General features: G+C 44.6%; 1 protein-coding gene across 4 annotated transcripts in view; it reads left to right on the top strand.

The window, feature by feature from the left end:
- RASA3 (RAS p21 protein activator 3) overlaps window positions 1–12244 on the top strand; it is a 140928-nt gene that overhangs the window by 83128 nt on the left and 45556 nt on the right. The gene's annotated exons all lie outside the window — the stretch shown is intronic.

The raw sequence follows: 12244 nt of genomic DNA on the forward strand, positions 1-12244 counted from the left end.
AGCCCCCTCTGTGGGGGTCAATGACTCGCCCCCAATAGCCAGTGATGGCGCCAGCTGGCTATATCGGGATGCCGGCATCCACAGCCACTCGGTCTTGGAAGAGTTGAGTCGAAGCCTGTTCCTCCCCATCCAGACCCGCACGGCCTCCAGACACTGGGACATCACTTCAAGGGCATCGTTGGGGTGGTTTGGGGTGGAGATGTACAACTGAGTGTCATCAGCGTACAGATGGCATCGCACCCCAAATCCAAGGATGATCTCACCCAGCGGCTTCACATAAATGTTGAACAGGAGTGGCGAGAGGACCGACCCTTATGGCACCCCACAAACAAGGCGCCTCAAGGTCGACCTCTGCCCCCCTGCCAACACAGACTGCGACCGGTCGGAGAGATAGGAGGAGAACCACCGCAACACAGTGCCTCCCACCCCCAACCCCTCCAGCTGGTGCAGCATGATACCATGGTCGATGGTATCAAAAGCCGCTGAGAGATCTAATAGGACCAGAACAGAGGAGCAACCCCTGTCCCGAGCCCTCCAGAGATCATCAACCAACGCGACCAATGCCGTTTCCGTGCTGTACCCAGGCCTGAAGCCGGACTGGCACGGGTCTAGATAGACGGTTTCATCCAGGTACTGCGGGAGCTGTTGCGCAACCACACTCTCAACAACCTTCGCAATAAAGCGAAGGTTGGAGACAGGACGGTAGTTAGCCATAACAGCCGGATCCAGAGAAGGCTTCTTAAGGAGGGGCCTCACCACCGCCTCTTTCAAAGCAGGCGGCAGGAAACCCTCCTCCAAAGAAGCATTTATAATCCTCTGGAGCCAGCCTCGCATAACCTCCCGGGTAGCCAGTACCAGCCAGGAGGGACACGGGTCCAGTAAACATGTGGTTGCATTTAACCTCCCCAGAATCCTGTCCACATCCTCAGGAGTCACAGGATCGAACTTGTCCCAGATAACATTCTCAAGACCTGCCTCAGCCACCCTGCCAGAATCTACCCAGTCGGAGTCCAAGCCTTCCTGAATCTGAGTGATTTTATCGTGCAGATACTGTGCAAAATCCTCAGCCTGCCCTTGCAAGGGGTCCTCCCGCGCTCCCTGATGGAGGAGGGAGCGGGTCACTCTAAACAAGGCGGCTGGGCGGTTATCTGCCGATGCAATAAGAGCGGAAAAGTAATCACACTTTGCCGCTTTTATCGCCACTAAATAGGTCTTAATATGAGACCTAATTAGTGTTCGGTCGGATTCGAAGCGACTGGCCCTCCAACCACTCTCTAGGTGCCTTTTCCGGCGTTTCATCCCCCTCAGCTCCTCGGTGAACCAGGGAGCTGGGCAGGTGCGACGCCGGACCAGAGGCCACAAAGGCACGACACGATCCAAAGCCCCGGTGGCTGTCCTATCCCAGGCGGCCACCAGATCTTCAGTCGAGTCATGAGCCAAAGCCTCAGGAAATGGCCCAAGCTCCCTCTGGAATCTCTCTGGATTCATCAGGCGCCTGGGGCGGAACCACCTAATCGGTTCCACCTCCCTGCGGTGGGGTGCAGCGGTTAGAAAGTCCAGCCTCAGGAGAGAATGGTCCGACCATGACAGGGGCTCAATAGCTATATCCCCTATAACCTGGCCATTCAACCACTGACCAGAGACAAAAACTAAGTCCAGAGTGTGTCCTCCCGTGTGAGTAGGGCCATGAATTAGTTGTGTCAGGTCCAAGGCCGTCATGGAAGCCATGTACTCCCGGGCCACCTCAGACGCCTCACCAGCCGACGGCAGGTTGAAATCCCCCATGACCACCAGTCTGGGGGTATCAACCGCCACTTCCGTAATAACGTTGAGAAGCTCGGGCAGGGCCGCTGTCACATGGCAGGGAGCCATATACGTGATCAGCAGGCCCATCTGCATCCCATGGCCCCACTTCACCAGGAGAAACTCACATCCGGCTATCTGTGGTACAGTGGTCTCCCTCGGATCAAGACTTTCCTTAATGACAACCGCCACCCCCCCACCCCTGCCCTGGGCCCTCGGCTGATGAAATGCTCGGAAACCTGGTGGGCACATTTCTACGAGGGGGACCCCCCCCTCTTGACCCAGCCAGGTCTCTGTAATACCCGCCAGGTCTGCTCCCCCCTCTTGAATTAACTCGCAAATGAGGGGGGCCTTATTAACCACGGACCTGGCGTTGCACAGCATCAGCCTAAGGCCTGGGCTCTGAAGCTCTGGACAACCCGGGAAACGAGATGAGCCTTGGGGGCCGAGGCATGCCACCGCTTGGAGACAGCGGGTACGTGCCCCCCTAACACGATATGGTCCCCTGCTCCCGCCGTATCTGCCCCTCCCAACCATGGTCCTGATGGAATCGCCCTCTTCCATACTTACACTAAGCCCCTCCACATCCGGCTCCACACCTCCCAGTTCGTGCCCCTGTGCCAAGCCTGACCTATCACCCTCCCTCCCCACACCCCTCCCCAAACCCCTTAAAAATTTACACAAAGACAATTTTAAAAAACCCCTCAGCCCCCTCTTTGCAGCATGCCACCTCTCGGGATTCCAAAATCTGTCCTCGAGGTAGGCCCTCGATAACGTGGAGGGCCAAGCCTGCAAGAGGGGGGAATCTCGCAGACCAAGAAGCTCCGCTGCTGCGTACATCTTGCCGCAGGGATGGGATGACCGTCCCCTAAAGGGTCCATACAGAAAAGTCCGAGGGAGAACATAAGAAGACAGGAACCACAAAAGGATTCAAGACCCAGTCCACTGTTCTCTCACAACAGAGGCCAAGTCCGTCTCCAGGTCGACACAGTCCAAGGGGGGGAGGGATAAGTCATACCGCCCTCTCACAGCGGCTTGGCCCGATGGTCTGCCCCCTTTACTGGTGAGATGGAAGTAATGGTCCAACTTGCGCACTCGGCACCCATAATATAGGTCCAAAATTCGCCCTCTCACGGCAGATTCGATGGTCCGTCCCTCTGCCAGCAAAGTGTAAAGTGCAGGTGCCGAATGATGGTACAACAGAAACAGTGCAGCACCCAGGATATAAATCCCCAATCCGCCCTCTCACGGCGGTTTGTCCGATGGTCATTCCCCTGCCAGCAGGTACAAAGTGCAGAGTGCAAAATAGCTAATGCCATCCCAGCTCAACCCGTGGGGCCCAGAGCACAAGCCACCCTCTCACGGTGGTTAGGCTCTTGGCTGGGCCTCCCAGTTGGTGGGATGGTGTCATATACCAGCTCCTGTTCAGATGATATTAGTCCTCCACACAAGTAGGGGAAGGGCTCAGGTGGAATAAGCGAGCTATTTATGTCAGCGAGGTGAAGCCAAAAAAGGGTGCAAGTCCGAGAGGGGCGTGTTGCAAGGGGGGAGAGATGGAATGAGGGGGGGATTATGCTTTAACCCCCCCAGTCCCCGAGGGCACTCTAAAACACCCCAGCGGAGGCCCCCCCTCAATAACACACCCAGTCCTCGTCTATCCTGGCTCGAAAAGATGGTTCTCGGCCACATTAGCGCCCCTCATCAAGGCCATATGGCGCTCCTCTCCCTGCCAAGAGCCAGCCGGAAGTCTTCGCGGTTGCTGCCCTCGTCGCCACCCCCACTGCCATACTGAAATCCCGGCAGCGTCCCTGAGATTTTTCCAGGGAACCGGCAGCCCCAACAGCACCTCAACAAAGCCAGGGCCTGGGGCAATGTCCACGTGGTAGGTGCCCCCAGCGCAATGCCACCGCCGCCACTCCCACTCCCGGCAAGTTCCAGCTGGAGGGGAAAAACGCCACCACGCCGCCTCTCACCTGTTCCAAGGCTTCCGAGCCTCGCCGACGCTGCTCCCACCGCGATGTTCAAGAGGGAGCAGAAAGCCATCCCCGGAATGGGAGGAAGTTCCCCCAACTGGACTAGGGTCGCCAGGTCTTCAGGGCGACCCGCAAAGGGTCCCAAAAGGTAGGTCAGTGCCCATACTCACACCGCGATCTCAGCTAGCGCCGCCATCTTGCCCATGCGTTAATTGCAGACCTCTGATGTTTAGATAATTTAAGACTATTGAAGATAAAAAAGATAGAACTATTATATCAATATTAATTATTGATATAATAATAATTATAATAATATAATATAATAATTCATATTTATATTGTCAATGTTAAGGAGCATAAAATTATTTAGCTTGTTTATTCAAATTTGAATACAACATTAAAAAGCCCTGCAGATTGCATCAAAATATTTGTTATGATAATATAGGTTTCTGTCTTAAGTGGATTACTTAGTATTAAGGTTTCTTCTATATTATTACTTCATATTATTTGTTCATGTTGCAAAAAAAGAGATGAATTTGTAAATTTGACAATTAAAAAAATAAAAAGAAGAGTAAAATGAAGGAAAAAGAAAAAAAACTACTCAGTTTCTACCTTCTTCCTGTTTGTGTTTTTGCTAATTTATAAGATTTATAAACATTTGGGCCCCCTGGGAAGCAAGACTGCAAATGTTTGTGTTTGCTGTGATGTACTGTATATATGGGAACCATTTTGCTTAAATTTGATTGAACTTCTGTTGTGAATATATATTGTTAATTTTACCATTGCTGTATATTCTCCAAGTTTAAATTCCCAATCTGATGCTGTTGGAATTCTATCCTTCTTCCAGTGTGGGGAAATTTTTATTCTCTCTGCTATGAGTAGATATCTGATTAAATTATGACAGAGAATTTAAAAGTACATTTCAATTTTATAAACAGACAACAAAAATTAAGGTTCGTCTTTCCTCAAATATACCATTATGCTAGTTAAAAGATACGTTACATGCAGATAATGGCAATGCTATCAATTTGCATAGGAGAAATCAGGATTAGAGAGGCCATCGAGTCCAGCTCCTTGTCAGGACTGAATTACAGATTAAGCATCCCTCCCTGGCAGATGGTCTGTCTCACTTCTACTTGAACACATTCAGTAAAAGGGAACCTGCCACTCTTTCAGATAATTGATTCCAGTACCAAACTATTTTGATGTTAGGAAATTGGTTTTTGACATTCACTTCCTGTAACTTAAATCCATTATTCCATGTCTTGCACTCTTGAGCAACGCAAAACGAGACTTACGGTAACTTTCTATGTGACTTTTTTCTGGTATTATAAAAGTGCTGACTAGCCCTCTTTTAGCTTTCCCATGATTTGGAAATAGCTATTCTGTTGCCTAAAACTGAACTTTTATTTTTTACAACTATTGCTAACTCATATATGTAGTAACCATTCAATAAATATTCTTCACAAGTATTATTGATGAACCAAATATCTCCCATTCTAAATGTGTACATTTATTGTTCATTTCTTAAGTGAGGAACTTTGCACTTGTTTCTGATAAATTTTATTCTCTTACTTTGAGCTAGTTTCTCTAACTTTTTAATATGTACACTTTATTTTTTTCTTCCTAAGGTATTAGCTATCAAATTTGGTGCAAATTTGATAATTATTTCTTCCACCAAAATGCCAGTCCTTGACTTTTCCTCAAGAACTTCTACAAGCTTATATTTTCCTGCTTGCTCTAAAATAGGAACATGTTACAAATATAGCAGATTTCAACTGCAAACTCCTGTTCTTTTATTTTACAGCAGAAATATTTTGTTTCATATTCTCTTCTCAAGCTCCCAAAATAGCCAAATATGTAGAGTTCACTTGAAGGAAAAAATTATTAGAAACTCCACTGTTTAGGAGCTGATCTTTGCTTTCCTGTTCATTTGCTCAGTGAGTACATTCTCTGGAATTTGGTTACTTTATATTCCTTACATAATCTCTGTTTACTCACCAAGAAATGGATAGTCCTTCATGGGTATGTTTAGGAGATTGCCTTAGTATCCTTCATAGATGAATTATAATCCCTCAGATCATACAGTTTCTCTATTGTGTTCCTCTTTTCCTTGTCTTTTTCCTCTTTATACATTTAGTAAGTTTCCCTAAGGCTGATCTATAATATCACTGTATGTTTAAAAGTATATACCAGTAGTTGCCTTAATTGGGATTAGGGAAGTAGACTCTAATAATTCCTTCTGTTTAATATTCCATGGGTTCTTACTCTCTTACTATTCTTGAAAACTAACTAAACAAATTTAAGGAATTTAACAGATGTTGAAGATGTATATTATTTTTCATTAAATGATACTAGAGTCAAATCATTTAATTTTCTTATAACATAGCTTTGCCCTCTTTGTATTTCTTTACTATTAATCATACACTAAAAATTCCAGTGTTTTACATCTCCCTCTGTTTCCAGTATTATAATAGGTTGCTATCTTAATTTAATGAGAAATCTTTAACCTAATTTATGCAACTAGTATTTTCATTTGTTAACATTTTATATGTCACGTTCACTTTCTAGACTTACACAATTACCTTGTTTTTAAGGCTGGTTGACTAAAGCTGCTGTGTGGCCTTTTTTTGCCCCTTCATTCTAAATATTTGAAAACATCACTTTCTTGTTCATGAGTTATTAACTTGTGCAAAAAGAGTTTTAAGTATGACGTAAGATTTTACATATACTGTAAACAGAAATGCCGGATCTTCGGTTGCTTTTTAAAAAGCATAAAAGTCATTCTTTTGACATCTCTTTATACATTAGCATTCATTAAAATTCTGGTCACGTCTTCGCTGGAGAAAATGGAATCTGGGTTTTTATAGTAACAAATATGAATGGAAGGATTTTCTGAATGGTCTTTTTCTTAAAGAAAAGAAAAGAAAAGCTTGGAGCACTTTCACAATCGACTCATAAAACAATTCAGCTACTAATGAATTGACTCTCTGTCTTAAGACAGCATTATAACTGACAGGTTTTTCCCCTCTGCTTCCTCTACTAAGTATCCCAGCTGGTGTTTTACAAACTCAAAGCATCATTCTGAGAGACGCTTCATGATTTATAACACAAGATTGGTTCCTGTGAAGCCATTAGGGATGAATTGCTTCTTGTCAATGATTATTTGAAAGGCATTCCTGTATCTGTCTCAAAGCATATGTGAAGGAACACTTGTCCAGCAAATGCAAATTTCAGGGACACCATTTCTTCATGTTTTTCAAGCATAATGGAAGTGCCCTTCAAATATTGCTACAGATAATCAAATAGCTACAATAGAGGTTTATTATTTCCTGAATGAAAAAAGGTATAAATCATGGCTTGTAAGCCAATATCCGGTGATTCTCAGATCATAGTTTTCACTTATATAAACAGACAACAACCACTCAGTTTCAAGGTCCCCTAGCACAAGATAATTACAGGTAGTCCTCGAGTTACAAACATTCACTAGCGAATGTTGAAAGTTATTTATTTATTTTATTTATTTATTTTGATTTTTATATCGCCCTTCTCCAACAGGACTCAGGGCGGTGAACAGCCGAGATAAAACATAACATATAAAATTTAAAAAACAGTTTAAAAGACATTAAATAATTTTGGCCCTCAATTTAAAACAACCCAGTTAAAACCAATTACAAATTAAAACCAAAAGGATGGGATCAAGCCAGCCCAGCTAGATGAAATAGATGTGTTTTCAGGGCCCGACGAAAAGTCGGGCCCTGAAAGTTATGACATCCTGCCATAAGTACTTACGACCGGGTCCCAAATTTACGTATGTTGCAACATCACAGTGATTGTTCGCACTTACGAACCGACTGCAGAGATGCTGCAACATGCTACTTTGGTGCCATATCTGAGAGTCTTGAACTGCCCACGCTCACCTCCTGCGCAGTCTTGGGTGCCGGAGCCCTTGCCCAGCCAGGCGGAGAAGTGCCGGGCTGGCCTCTCCCCTTCCCTGATTGATTGGAAAAAAGTTCAATCAGACCTTCCAACTTATTTTTTTTGTGAGAAGTTGGAAGATCTGATTGAACTTTTTTTTTTTAGTCCCACAAACTTTTTTTGTTTTTCTGCACATTTTTTCCGTTTGCAACATGGCTTTTCCATTCCTCCAGCAAAAGAAGAGCGTCTTAAACTACAGGGAGAAACGCGACAGAGCTGGAAAAGAGGTTTGTTTAGGAGCTAACTTCTGTAGACTTTCAGGAAGCCAAGGTTTATCTTGTGGGAAAGCTTTTTAATCTGTCCCAAAGTAGGGACAGAGCTGTTTGGGCTACTACAATTTGTCTAACACTGTTTCCCAGAGAAAAGCTCCGGTCCCTGATTAAAATGCCTGGTATGAGCACTTTGATTCGATGCTATAGGATTAATCAATTAATTGTTCCAGTGAGCCAGCGAGGCTTTCAGACATAACAATGGTCTTTTCAAGAACTGGACTCCCTGCTTGGTTGTGGGGAAGGATGGCTCCGTTTTTTAAGTGGCATAGCCAAGAGCAGCAGTTAGGCAATGGAAGATACTCCTTGTTCCATTCTTGCTTGGAGCGGAACCAGGATTACCTGGTATTTGCTTGTCTAACAGTCACAAGGCAGCGAAACGCAAAGGGCAGCTTCACCCAGACATTTGAGGTCAGCCTCCCACCCTCCCCGGGTTGCCTCTGGTTCCAGGTTAGAGGGAGAGGCCGGGAATGGGATTCCAGACCGGTGGAGTCATGCTTGCAACAAGGGGTGAGCTGGTTCCACCAACCTGTGCTATGCAAAGCTGCAAAGACATTGTTGCGCTTTGCACCTGTGCAAAGTCTCCATTTAGGAGATCTTGCAGCAAGACCGTGGAGAGGAGATGAAGAACTGAGCCAGCAAGTCTCATTCCTTCCTATCTAGAAGCTAGACAGGGCAACCAGCTTCCTCTAGGTGCTTTCTTCCTGCTCATGTCCAAACAGGAGCAAGTGCTATGAAGCGAGGGGAGCTGGGCGGTGGAGTGCCAAGTTCACCAGCTCCGTGATGGCAGAGAAATGCAACAGAGCTGGAAAGCAGGTTTGTTTAGGAGCCCCTTTTGCAATTTAGCAAAGGAATGCTTTGGGCCAGCGAAGGGAGATGAGTGGTGCGCCAAGCTCGCCAGCTCCACGGCGGCAGAGAAACACAACCAAACTGGAGAGTAGGATTGTTTAGGACCCCTCTTACAATTTGGAGGAGTGTTTTTGGCAAGTGAGAGGAGTGGGATGGTTGCACGCCATGTTCTCCAGCTCTTCAGTGGCACAATTTGTGAAACCCAGGCAGGTTCAGCACTCCAGCAAGTGGTTGGGCAAGGCCGTACTCAGTGGGGAAGGGGTGAGACCAGTTCGGTGCTTCTCTGCTTGGCTGGACAAGGACTCCGGCACCCAAGGCCAGGGGAAGTGCGGGGCTCTCAAATGTGGCACCAAAGGTAAATTAGTAGTCGGTGATGGGGTGGGGAGGCAAGGCCAAAGCAGCTTGGGACCCGAAGGGGTGGAAAGAGGAAAATAAGGTCTCTCAATGGGTGGGGGGAGGCCTTTGGTGCTGGATGCAGTGGTGTTGTCTCTGCACTAGGCCCCCCATGGCCTTCACCACCCTGAGATTCCTCATGTGCACTTAACGACCTATGCATTTGATTAGTGAATGCGTGGATGAAAGCAGGGAGTGATCACATTCAAGTTACATGATTCACTCCTACGAATTCTCGGGTTACAAATGTAATTGACAGGCTCCATTACATTTGTAACTCGAGGACTACCGGTTCCTGTAATTTGTGGAAAGGGCAGAAAGAAATTGCTATGAGTTTGAACTACTGTGGATATAAGAGTCACTTGCACCTTGACACTGGCAGTGGACAGTCACCTGTTTTGTTTAGTTTCATGCTTGTTGGCAATGAAGATTCTTAACTAACCAAACTGTGACTGTGAGACTTTTGGAAGTCCTAGCCCAGAAAATTAATTGACCTATGTAAAGTCTGGATGCCTGTGTTTAATTTGCTGAGTTGGTCAGGAGAGCCTGAGAAATTGGATGAAAGAGGGACAACTAGACTTTCTTGATTCACAAGAAATTTGAGAATATTGTTCTCAAACTGGTATTTCCAGAGGAGGTGGGAAAGACTGGAATAAAACAAGCATCACTACAGAAATTACGATGGATTTTTTTTCACTCCAGGTAGGATCTGTTTGGGACAGCATATGGTGATTTCTGTCAGAGCTAAAATTCTTGTGAAGCAATACTTCCTTTTCCAGCAGCTGGTCAGTTTCTAGTAGTCAAATACTAGAAACTTCATGATCTCAGTGGACTAATGCCAAAGCCAGGCATTAAATCAGCTTCCTCCAGTTTGTTATTCTCATATTTTGCTTCCCTTGGCATGAAGACTAGCTGTTTTCAAGGGACATATCCTCATAGTGACAGCTTAGAACCAACCTTTATTGTTCTAGTTTGGAAATTATATTTTTGTTCTTCTCCCAACAGAAAACTTGTCAACTTGCCTACAATCTAGGTTATTACAGGGAAAAGCCCAGAGATGACTTGATTGGGGAAGGGATCTCTACAATTCCAGTTGCTCCAACTAGATTGTGGAGGAAATGCCCCCTCCTCATCTAGCTGCTGGATGTTGTGCCTACAGGGCCATTTTGGATTTGGCTGTAAAAAAGAGTGGACAACTAGTCTTTTTCTCTTTACATTGCAGAACAGGACATTGATAGCTCTGTCACCCAGGAGTCCTGCTACTTGGGAGATCCCAAAAAAGGGAAAGCATGTGAGACATACAAACACAAGAGGGGGGCGGGGTCTCTGGTTCAGGCATCTCAGCTTTGTATTTCAAATCAGCTCTTTCAATCACTTGCAGTTTAAATGGAGAATTAAATGATCAGAGAAATGGAAAATTGATTGATATACCTGTCAAACAATCTCCTTTCCTCCCAAAAATTAGTGCTTCAACCCCCAATTCCATTTGATGATATATACAGTGGAGAGGTTGGTGTTTCTTTTGTCACTCATCTATGATGCTGGTTGAAAGAATGATTGGAAGCCCAACATTGCTGATCTAAAACTACTCAACATTGTATGAGGATAGCAACATCACCAAGCCTCGTTACTGAAGCACAATAAAGGCAGGCTGTGAGGCCAGTAAAACTGATAATATCTTCCTTAAATGAAGGACAGGAGAACATAAGAACATGGCTTTGAGAATGATCTCAACTGTCATTAACCTTAGGCAGCATCCGGGTTAGGAGGTAGCAGTTGTAATTTAATAGAGTTTAGTCAAGAAAGACCACCAAGTTCTACTTATTTATTACAAACTTGCAAATAAAATAAGTACCTGATGGTTCTTCAACAGATTTGGGGTTAATAGAAAATGAGTCTGATTAGGAAGCAGAACTGGTTTCTTGGATGGAGTTCTTTTTGCTAATGTGTGGAAACATTAGAGATTTGCTGAAGAGCCTATTATACAGTGGCAAAATAGTCTCCGGAGAGACCATTATTTGATTCCTCCGATTCTGTAATCTATTGATTTCATTCTGCCTTGCTGTAGCGCCCATGAGGCACATGAGTTATCTTCTGTTTCCCTACCAGCAAGGATGCTACAGCTGTGTGGCTGCTTCGCATGTAGGTGGGAGCAGAGTGTTGTTGCAAAGAAAATTCCACACCATGAATAAGGACAGAATGATACCCACGCTCTCTCTCCTGTTCCTCCCTCCCTTGCTTCCTCCTAATAGTCTTTCTTAAATGCCACTCTATTCAGAGAGTGTGAGCCTGGAATGCAGTGAGTCAGGAAGTGCATCAGAACAAGTAAAACATTTAAGAAAGAAATCCGTATTATAGTTGTCGGGATGTATTGTATTTTAAACCTTTGGTGGAATATAAAAACCTATTTGCAGCTTTAAAGTTCCTCTAATGAGAGGAAGAAATGATGGAATGAATTCAATCAGATTTTTATGTTAGTTATATTTCAGAGATTAGTAAAAATGAAAAGAGAAAGAGAAAAAAACAAACCTTTTCTTAATTAAATACCAGAGCCTCATAATTGTTAGGCAAGATTGAGCTCATAACTTGCCTTTCTTGAGCTCAAAGCCAATAGATTGTTGTCCCCTTTTAAGGGCCATAGAGTTGACATTAATTACATGACCATTTATAGATTTCCACATGAATGAATAATTGTATGGCTGTGCAGAGTGATTCTCTTTTGGCTTTCTATCCAGATGCATGTTGAATTTGGTTCTCTGTTCTCCTGACATTTGACTGAAGACTACAGTGCAGAAAGTATCTAATGTCTTTTGTTCTGCAATATATCTTGAAGAACATCTTAAACCCATTTTTTTTAAAAAAAGTATGGTTATAAAAATTCATTTTATCTGATTATTATTCTACCTCTATTACATTTTGCCATAATGGCCCTATACCATTCCAGACAAAGTGGTTATCCAATCTCTTCTTAAAAATTTC

This window comes from Pantherophis guttatus, chromosome 5 (assembly GCF_059756535.1).
Source record: "Pantherophis guttatus breed Tessera chromosome 5, ASM5975653v1, whole genome shotgun sequence".
NCBI classification, from domain to species: domain Eukaryota; kingdom Metazoa; phylum Chordata; class Lepidosauria; order Squamata; family Colubridae; genus Pantherophis; species Pantherophis guttatus.